Here is a 7768-nt window from a genome sequence, read left to right on the forward strand (position 1 = left end):
CTCCGGTGATCATGGCAGCTTTTGTTTTTGAGCTTCTAAATGTTCAAGGTAGGACTATTGTTTTTCTCTGTGATTCTTTCCACTTTTTTCTGCAGGTCCACTTCTTTGGAATTTTGGCTAGCTCGTGGTCCGATTGTGGCACTTTTTTAACTTAAAGCAGCAGCTCTTTCTTGCCTCTGCACTGCCTGCCCTTTGTTTTCTTTTCTTTTGCGTAACTTCCTTTTTTTCAGCAGTTTCTTCTTTACTCTGCAGTTTCTCTTCTTAAACTTTTGACACCGCCAGCTGATTTTCATTTCACTTCTTTTGCTTTTAACTTTAATGCAGCATGGCCACTAATGCTGCAACCTGCTCAGTCCTGAGGCTGCCATCTATTCCATAATGTAAGTACAGCTTCCTTTTTATAAATTTTTTTCACTGTCTCAGGTTCCTTAACTCTGCATCACACAATTATTGCAAATATTGTATTTTTGCTCACTCATCTCTGTGATCTGACCAGTTTTTTTTTTCCCCTTTTTACTCTGTGCCACTCAGGGATCTTGCAATAAACTTCCACTCACTCACATAGGCAAGTATTCAAGTAGTTCTAAGCAACATTGACCAATTCTCCTAATCATCAACTTCTTACCATTTCTAGATCCATGAGAGAGGATTTTATCTTTTGGAACTGTTAATGTTCTCTGATAGTTAACAGGGATGTGTTTTTTGTGCATGCCTTAATCAAAAATAGCTCAAAGAGGTATTGGCAACAGACAATGTAACAGATTACAGTGGTTTAAAGAACCTTACATACACCTTCTTGATACAAAAATAATGATGTAACCAATTGAATATTATTCAGTAATACTAAACTCAGTATTAATAAGATAAATTACACCATGGCTTTGCTGGAGCCAAGGAGTCTCTAACCCTTATCGCAATGACCTCAGTGGAATTGCTGCAAGGCTGTTCAAGACAAATTATCTATTGCCATATAAGTTTGACCATGATCAAGCAAAGCTGTCTATTATACTGCTAGAAATTTGAGTCTGCTGAGAATCCTTCTCAGGTCCAGTGGCATTAGTCACTTCTGCAAGGAGTCTGAGCATCTTGTTTTTATAGGAGTTGACTCAAACTGTCCTGTATTTGCTTCTATCATTCCTGAACAATAACATCCTATCATCTGAACTGGACATTTCTGTCTTCTGTATCCCTGAGAGCAAACGAAGCAAACACTTGGTGAGACATGGACAGATATGAATTGATAAACTGCTTTAATTCAAAGTAACGCAAACATATTTGCAATATAAATAATGTGAATTGTGGCTTTTAGAAGGGTGGAAGCTGGAAAATATTATCCTGTATTCATTTTGATTCAGCAGCCCTAAATCTTACATGCTGTGCAACAAACATTACTCCATCTGCCCAAAAAGGAATATTGAGGCTATTGTAACGATATAATCAAGGCTCAGAAGATGCAGTGATATGTGTGTCCTTACATTTTCCTGAAGGTTTGAAATATTAAGTTTCTCATTTTGAAATTAATCAGCATATTTCACATTGTAAAATATATTTATTTTTCATTCACAACCCATATTTGTCTTGAAGAGTTTTATGCATTAAACTATACAAGAGGGTATAAATATGGATTTCTAAATACGAATTAGGAGCAGGAGTAAGCCATTTGGTCCCTCAAGCCTGCTCTGTTATTCAATAAAATCATGGCTGATCTGACTGTGGCCTCAATTCTGCATTCTGCCTACCCCCGATAACTTTTGACTCCCTTGTTAGTCAAGAATCTATCTACCTCTGCCTTAAAAATATTCAATGACCCCGCCTCCACCACTCTCTGGGGAAGGGAGTTCTAAAGACTCACGAACATCTGAAAAAAAAAAGTTTTTCTCGTCTCCTCTTAAATTGGAGACCCAATACTTTTAAATTATGTCCCCTAGCTCTAATAAAAGGTAAATTGCTGTGCTAAAAGCAGTTAGTGCCATGAATATCATTAGCAAGAGGAGGAATGGGTGTGCAGGAAAATCACTGAAATAAAGAAGCAAACAGGAAAGGTGTACAAAGCTTTGAAGAGAAAATGATTGACTTCGATCATGAATCTGTTCAAAGAGGAGGTCTCAGCATCTTTCACAAAAACAAATTCTAATCTCCCCTGATGCCATCACAGGTACTGGTTGGAACTGGTACACTGCCTTGTTGTTTCTGAATTCTTTCATGGGATGTGGGTGGGTGTCACTGCCATCCTTAATTGCCCTTGAACTGAATGGCTTGTTATGCCATTTCAGAGGGCAATTAAGAGTCAACCACGTTACTGTGGGTTTGGAGTCACATGTAGGACATCAGTGAACCAGATGCATTCTTACAACAAGCAATGATAGTTGCATGTTCACTATTACTGAGGCTATTTTATATTCCAGTTTTGTTAATTGCACTTAAATTCTACCAACTATTATGGTAGTATTTGAACCCATGACCCCAGGGCAATAGCCCAGATTACTAAAAACAAAAAACTGCGGATGCTGGAAATCCAAAACAGAAACAGAATTACCTGGAAAAACTCAGCAGGTCTGGCAGCATCGGCGGAGAAGAAAAGAGTTGACATTTCGAGTCTTCATGACCCTTCAACAGAACTGATTTTTCTTTACAAGGAGAGGGGTGAAATATAAGCTGGTTTAAGGTGGGGGGAGGGGGAGAAGTAGAGGGGAGGTGTTGTTGTAGGGACAAGCAAGCAGTGATAGGAGCAGATTATCAAAAGATGTCACAGACAAAAGAACACAGAGGTGTTGAAGTTGGTGGTATTATCTAAACGAATGTGCTAATTAAGAATGGATGGTAGGGCACTCAAGGTACAGCTCTAGTGGGGGTGGGGGGGCATAAAAGATTTAAAAATAATGGAAATAGGCGGGAAAAGAAAAATCAATATAAATTATTGGAAAAAAACAAAAGGAAGGGGGAAGAAAGAGAAAGGGGGTGGGGATGGAGGAGGGAGCTCAAGACCTAAAGTTGTTGAATTCAATATTCAGTCTGGAAGGCTGTAAAGTGCCTAGTCGGAAGATGAGGTACTGTTCCTCCAGTTTGCGTTGGGCTTCACTGGAACAATGCAGCAGGCCAAGGACAGACATGTGGGCAAGAGAGCAGGGTGGAGTGTTAAAATGGCAAGTGACAGGGAGGTTTGGGTCATTCTTGCGGACAGACCGCAGGTGTTCTGCAAAGCAGTCGCCCAGTTTACGTTTGGTCTCTCCAATGTAGAGGAGACCGCATTGGGAGCAACGAATACAGTAGACTAAGTTGGGGGAAATGCAAGTGAAATGCTGCTTCACTTGAAAGGAGTGTTTGGGTCCTTGGACGATGAGGAGAGAGGAAGAGAAGGGGCAGATGTTACATCTTTTGCGTGGGCATGCCATGGTGCCATAGGTGGGGGTTGAGGAGTAGGGGGTGATGGAGGAGTGGACCAGGGTGTCCCAGAGGGATCGATCCCTATGGAATGCCAACAGGGGGGGTGAAGGGAAGATGTGTTTGGTGGTGGCATCATGCTGGAGTTGGCAGAAATGGCAGAGGATGATCCTTTGAATGCGGAGGCTGGTGGGGTGATAAGTGAGGACAAGGGGGACCCTATCATGTTTCTGGGAGGGAAGAGAAGGCGTGAGGGCAGATGTGCAGGAGATGGGCCGGACACGGTTGAGGGCCCTGTCAACGACCATGGGTGGAAAACCTCGGTAAAGGAAGAAGGAGGATATGTCAGAGGAACTGTTTTTGAAGGTAGCATCATCGGAACAGATGCAATGGAGGCGAAGGAACTGAGAGAATGGGATGGAGTCCTTACTGGAAGCGGGGTGTGAGGAGCTGTAGTCGAGGTAGCTGTGGGAGTCGGTAGGCTTGTAATGAATATTGGTGGACAGTCTATCACCAGAGATTGAGACAGAGAGATCAAGGAAGGGAAGGGAACTGTCAGAGATCGATCACGTGAAAATGATGGAGGGGTGGAGATTGAAAGCAAAATTAATAAATTTTTCCAAGACCCGACAAGAGCACGAAGCAGCACCGAAGTCATCATCGATGTACCGGAGAAAGAGTTGTGGAAGCGGGCCGGAGTAGGACTGGAACAAGGAATGTTCCACATACCCCATAAAGAGACAGGCATAGCTGTGGCTCATGCGGGTACCCATAGCCACACCTTTTATTTGGAGGAAGTGAGAGGAGTTGAAGGAGAAATTGTTCAGTGTGAGAACAAGTTCAGCCAGACGGAGGAGAGTAGTGATGGATGGGGATTGTTCAGGCCTCTGTTCGAGGAAGAAGCTAAGGGCCCTCAGACCATCCTGGTGGGGGAATGGAGGTGCAGAGGGATTGGACGTCCGTGGTGAAGAGTAAGCGGTTGGGGCCAGGGAACTAGAAATTGTTGATGTGACGTAAGATGTCAGAGGAATCACGGATGTAGGTGGAAAGGGATTGGACAAGGGGCGAGAGAAGGGAGTCAAGATAATGAGAAATGAGTTCCGTGGGGCAGGAGCAAGCTGACACGATCGGTCTACCGGGACAGTTCTGTTTGTGGATTTTGGGTAGGAGGTAGAAGCGGGCCGTCCGAGGTTGGGCGACTATCAGGTTGGAAGCTGTGGGAGGAAGATCCCCAGAGGAGATGAGGTCAGTGACAGTCCTGGAAACAATGGCTTGATGTTCAGTGGTGGGGTCATGGTCCAGGGAGAGGTAGGAGGAAGTGCACTTCCTGACCGCACCACTGAACATCAAGCCATTGTTTCCAGGACTGTGACTGACCTCATCTCCTCTGGGGATCTTCCTCCCACAGATTCCAACCTGATAGTCACCCAACCTCGGACGGCCCGCTTCCACCTCCTACCCAAAATCCACAAACAGAATTGTCCCGGTAGACCGAACGTGTCAGCTTGCTCCTGCCCCACGAAACTCATTTCTCATTATCTTGACTCCCTTCTCTCTCCCCTTGTCCAGTCCCTTCCCAGCTACATCCGTGATTCCTCTGACATCTTACGTCACATCAACAATTTCCAGTTCCCTGGCCCCAACCGCTTCCTCTTCACCATGGACGTCCAATCCCTCTACACCTCCATCCCCCACCAGGATGGTCTGAGTTCCCTTAGCTTCTTCCTCGAACAGAGGCCCGAACAATCCCCATCCACCACTACTCTCCTCCATCTGGCTGAACTTGTTCTCACACTGAACAATTTCTCCTTCAACTCCTCTCACTTCCTCCAAATAAAAGGTGTGGCTATGGGTACCCGCATGGGCCCCAGCTATGCCTGTCTCTTTATGGGGTATGTGGAACATTCCTTGTTCCAGTCCTACTCCGGCCCCCTTCCACAACTCTTTCTCCGGTACATCGATGATGACTTCGGTGCTGCTTCATGCTCTTGTCGGGTCTTGGAAAAATTTATTAATTTTGCTTCCAATCTCCACCCCTCCATCATTTTCACATGATCCATCTCTGACACTTCCCTTCCCTTCCTTGACCTCTCTGTCTCAATCTCTGGTGATAGACTGTCCACCAATATTCATTACAAGCCTACCGACTCCCACAGCTACCTCGACTACAGCTCCTCACAACCCGCTTCCAGTAAGGACTTCATCCCATTCTCTCAGTTCCTTCGCCTCCATTGCATCTGTTCCGATGATGCTACCTTCAAAAACAGTTCCTCTGACATGTCCTCCTTCTTCCTTTACCGAGGTTTTCCACCCATGGTCGTTGACAGGGCCCTCAACTGTGTCTGGCCCATCCCCCGCCCATCTGCCCTCACGCCTTCTCTTCCCTCCCAGAAACATGATAGGGTCCCCCTTGTCCTCACTTATCACCCCACCAGCCTCTGCATTCAAAGGATCATCCTCCGCCATTTCCGCCAACTCCAGCATGATGCCACCACCAAACACATCTTCCCTTCACCCCCCCCTGTTGGCATTCCGTAGGGATTGTTCCCTCCGGGACACCCTGGTCCACTCCTCCATCACCCCCTACTCCTCAACCCCCACCTATGGCACCACCCCATGCCCATGCAAAAGATGTAACACCTGCCCCTTCTCTTCCTCTCTCTTCACCGTCCAAGGACCCAAACACTCCTTTCAAGTGAAGCAGCATTTCACTTGCATTTCCCCCAACTTAGTCTACTGTATTCATTGCTCCCAATGCGGTCTCCTCTACATTGGAGAGACCAAACGTAAACTGGGTGACCGCTTTGCAGAACACCTGCGGTCTGTCCGCAAGAATGACCCAAACCTCCCTGTCACTTGCCATTTTAATACTCCACCCTGCTCTCTTGCCCACATGTCTGTCCTTGGCCTGCTGCATTGTTCCAGTGAAGCCCAACGCAAACTGGAGGAACAGCACCTCATCTTCCGACTAGGCACTTTACAGCCTTCCAGACTGAATATTGAATTCAACAACTTTAGGTCTTGAGCTCCCTCCTCTATCCCCAACCCCTTTCTCTTTCTTCCCCCTTCCTTTTGTTTTTTTTCCAATAATTTATATAGATTTTTTTTCCCACCTATTTCCATTATTTTTAAATCTTTTATGCCCCCCCACCCCCACTAGAGCTGTACCTTGAGTGCCCTACCATCCATTCTTAATTAGCACATTCATTTAGATAATATCACCAACTTCAACACCTCTGTGTTCTTTTGTTCTTTTGTCTTTGACATCCTTTGATAATCTGCTCCTATCACTGCTTGCTTGTCCCTACAACAACACCTCCCCTCCACTTCTCTACCCACCCCCCACCACCACCCCACCCCACCCCCTCCACCTTAAACCAGCTTATATTTCACCCCTCTCCTTGTAAAGAAAAATCAGTTCTGTTGAAGGGTCATGAGCACTCGAAACGTCAACTCTTTCCTTCTCTGCCGATGCTGCCAGACCTGCTGAGTTTTTCCAGGTAATTCTGTTTTAGCCCAGATTACTAGCCAAGTGACATTACCACTATGACACAATCTCCCCCATGTCATATGAGCTCGAAGGATTTGGGTTTGAGTCCTGACCTTTGCTGTATTAGCTCATCTGAGTCAAACTAGAATTTCGGATGCTAAATCCACCTCAGTGACTCAGGGCTAGAGAGAACAAGTAGCTAGGGTTCTGATTATTATCCAGTGATCCTGCTGGAACATGTGCAAATCTGGGTGTTGGATGAGCTGAGACACATGCCTTCCATAATGAAATAACTTGCTAATAATTATTGTCTCACTAACAGTTACTTGAGGTACCAGAGGACTACCGGCCCCCATGGAACTGTACCCCCGCTGCAAACGGAATTGTGTGGGGTAGGGAGGAATATCAAATTATAAACTATTCTGATTAAGTTCTTTTCTGTCCCTTTATTAAGTTTTTTTTAAATATCAAATTGCTAAAGTAATTGGAGCAAACTACCTGAGCCAAGATGTTGATACAGACAATCCAATGGAGTAAAACTGGCAAGATATGGAGTGGAGTGATGTGATTGATAATAATTAATTCTCTAATAAATAAGCCTTATAAGCTATTTCCTCTGTTATGTCATTGGTACATATTGGTTAGACAAAAATAATCCAAAAGTAACAGGCACACAAAAAATATAAATCATAGGGTTTTCTTTAAGCACACTGAGATTTCAGATGGGATTCATATTAACTCATTCCTTCATGAATCAAATTTCCAAAAATTCAAAAGATCAATTTTTTCTGTTCCTGTCGAGATCCTGTCCTATCCAGTTGTGAGCTCTGTCCTTTTTTTGCATTTTCCAGGCTGCCCAAAAAGACACCTATCACCTTTTTAACAGCAGCAACCCAA

At 44.8% G+C, this 7768-nt stretch overlaps 1 long non-coding RNA gene across 2 annotated transcripts; it reads left to right on the forward strand.

The window, feature by feature from the left end:
- LOC121279663 lies at window positions 1-7463 on the forward strand. Of its 2 annotated transcripts, none has more exons than XR_005943458.1 (3): window positions 1-48; window positions 1359-1487; window positions 7194-7463. It is a non-coding gene; the product is annotated as an uncharacterized LOC121279663 (long non-coding RNA). The 2 variants fall into 2 exon arrangements; XR_005943459.1 differs by lacking the exon at window positions 1-48 and adding an exon at window positions 314-380 and having other exon boundaries at window positions 1356-1487.
- Window positions 7464-7768: the final 305 nt, after the last annotated feature.

This window comes from Carcharodon carcharias, chromosome 7 (assembly GCF_017639515.1).
Source record: "Carcharodon carcharias isolate sCarCar2 chromosome 7, sCarCar2.pri, whole genome shotgun sequence".
NCBI classification, from domain to species: domain Eukaryota; kingdom Metazoa; phylum Chordata; class Chondrichthyes; order Lamniformes; family Lamnidae; genus Carcharodon; species Carcharodon carcharias.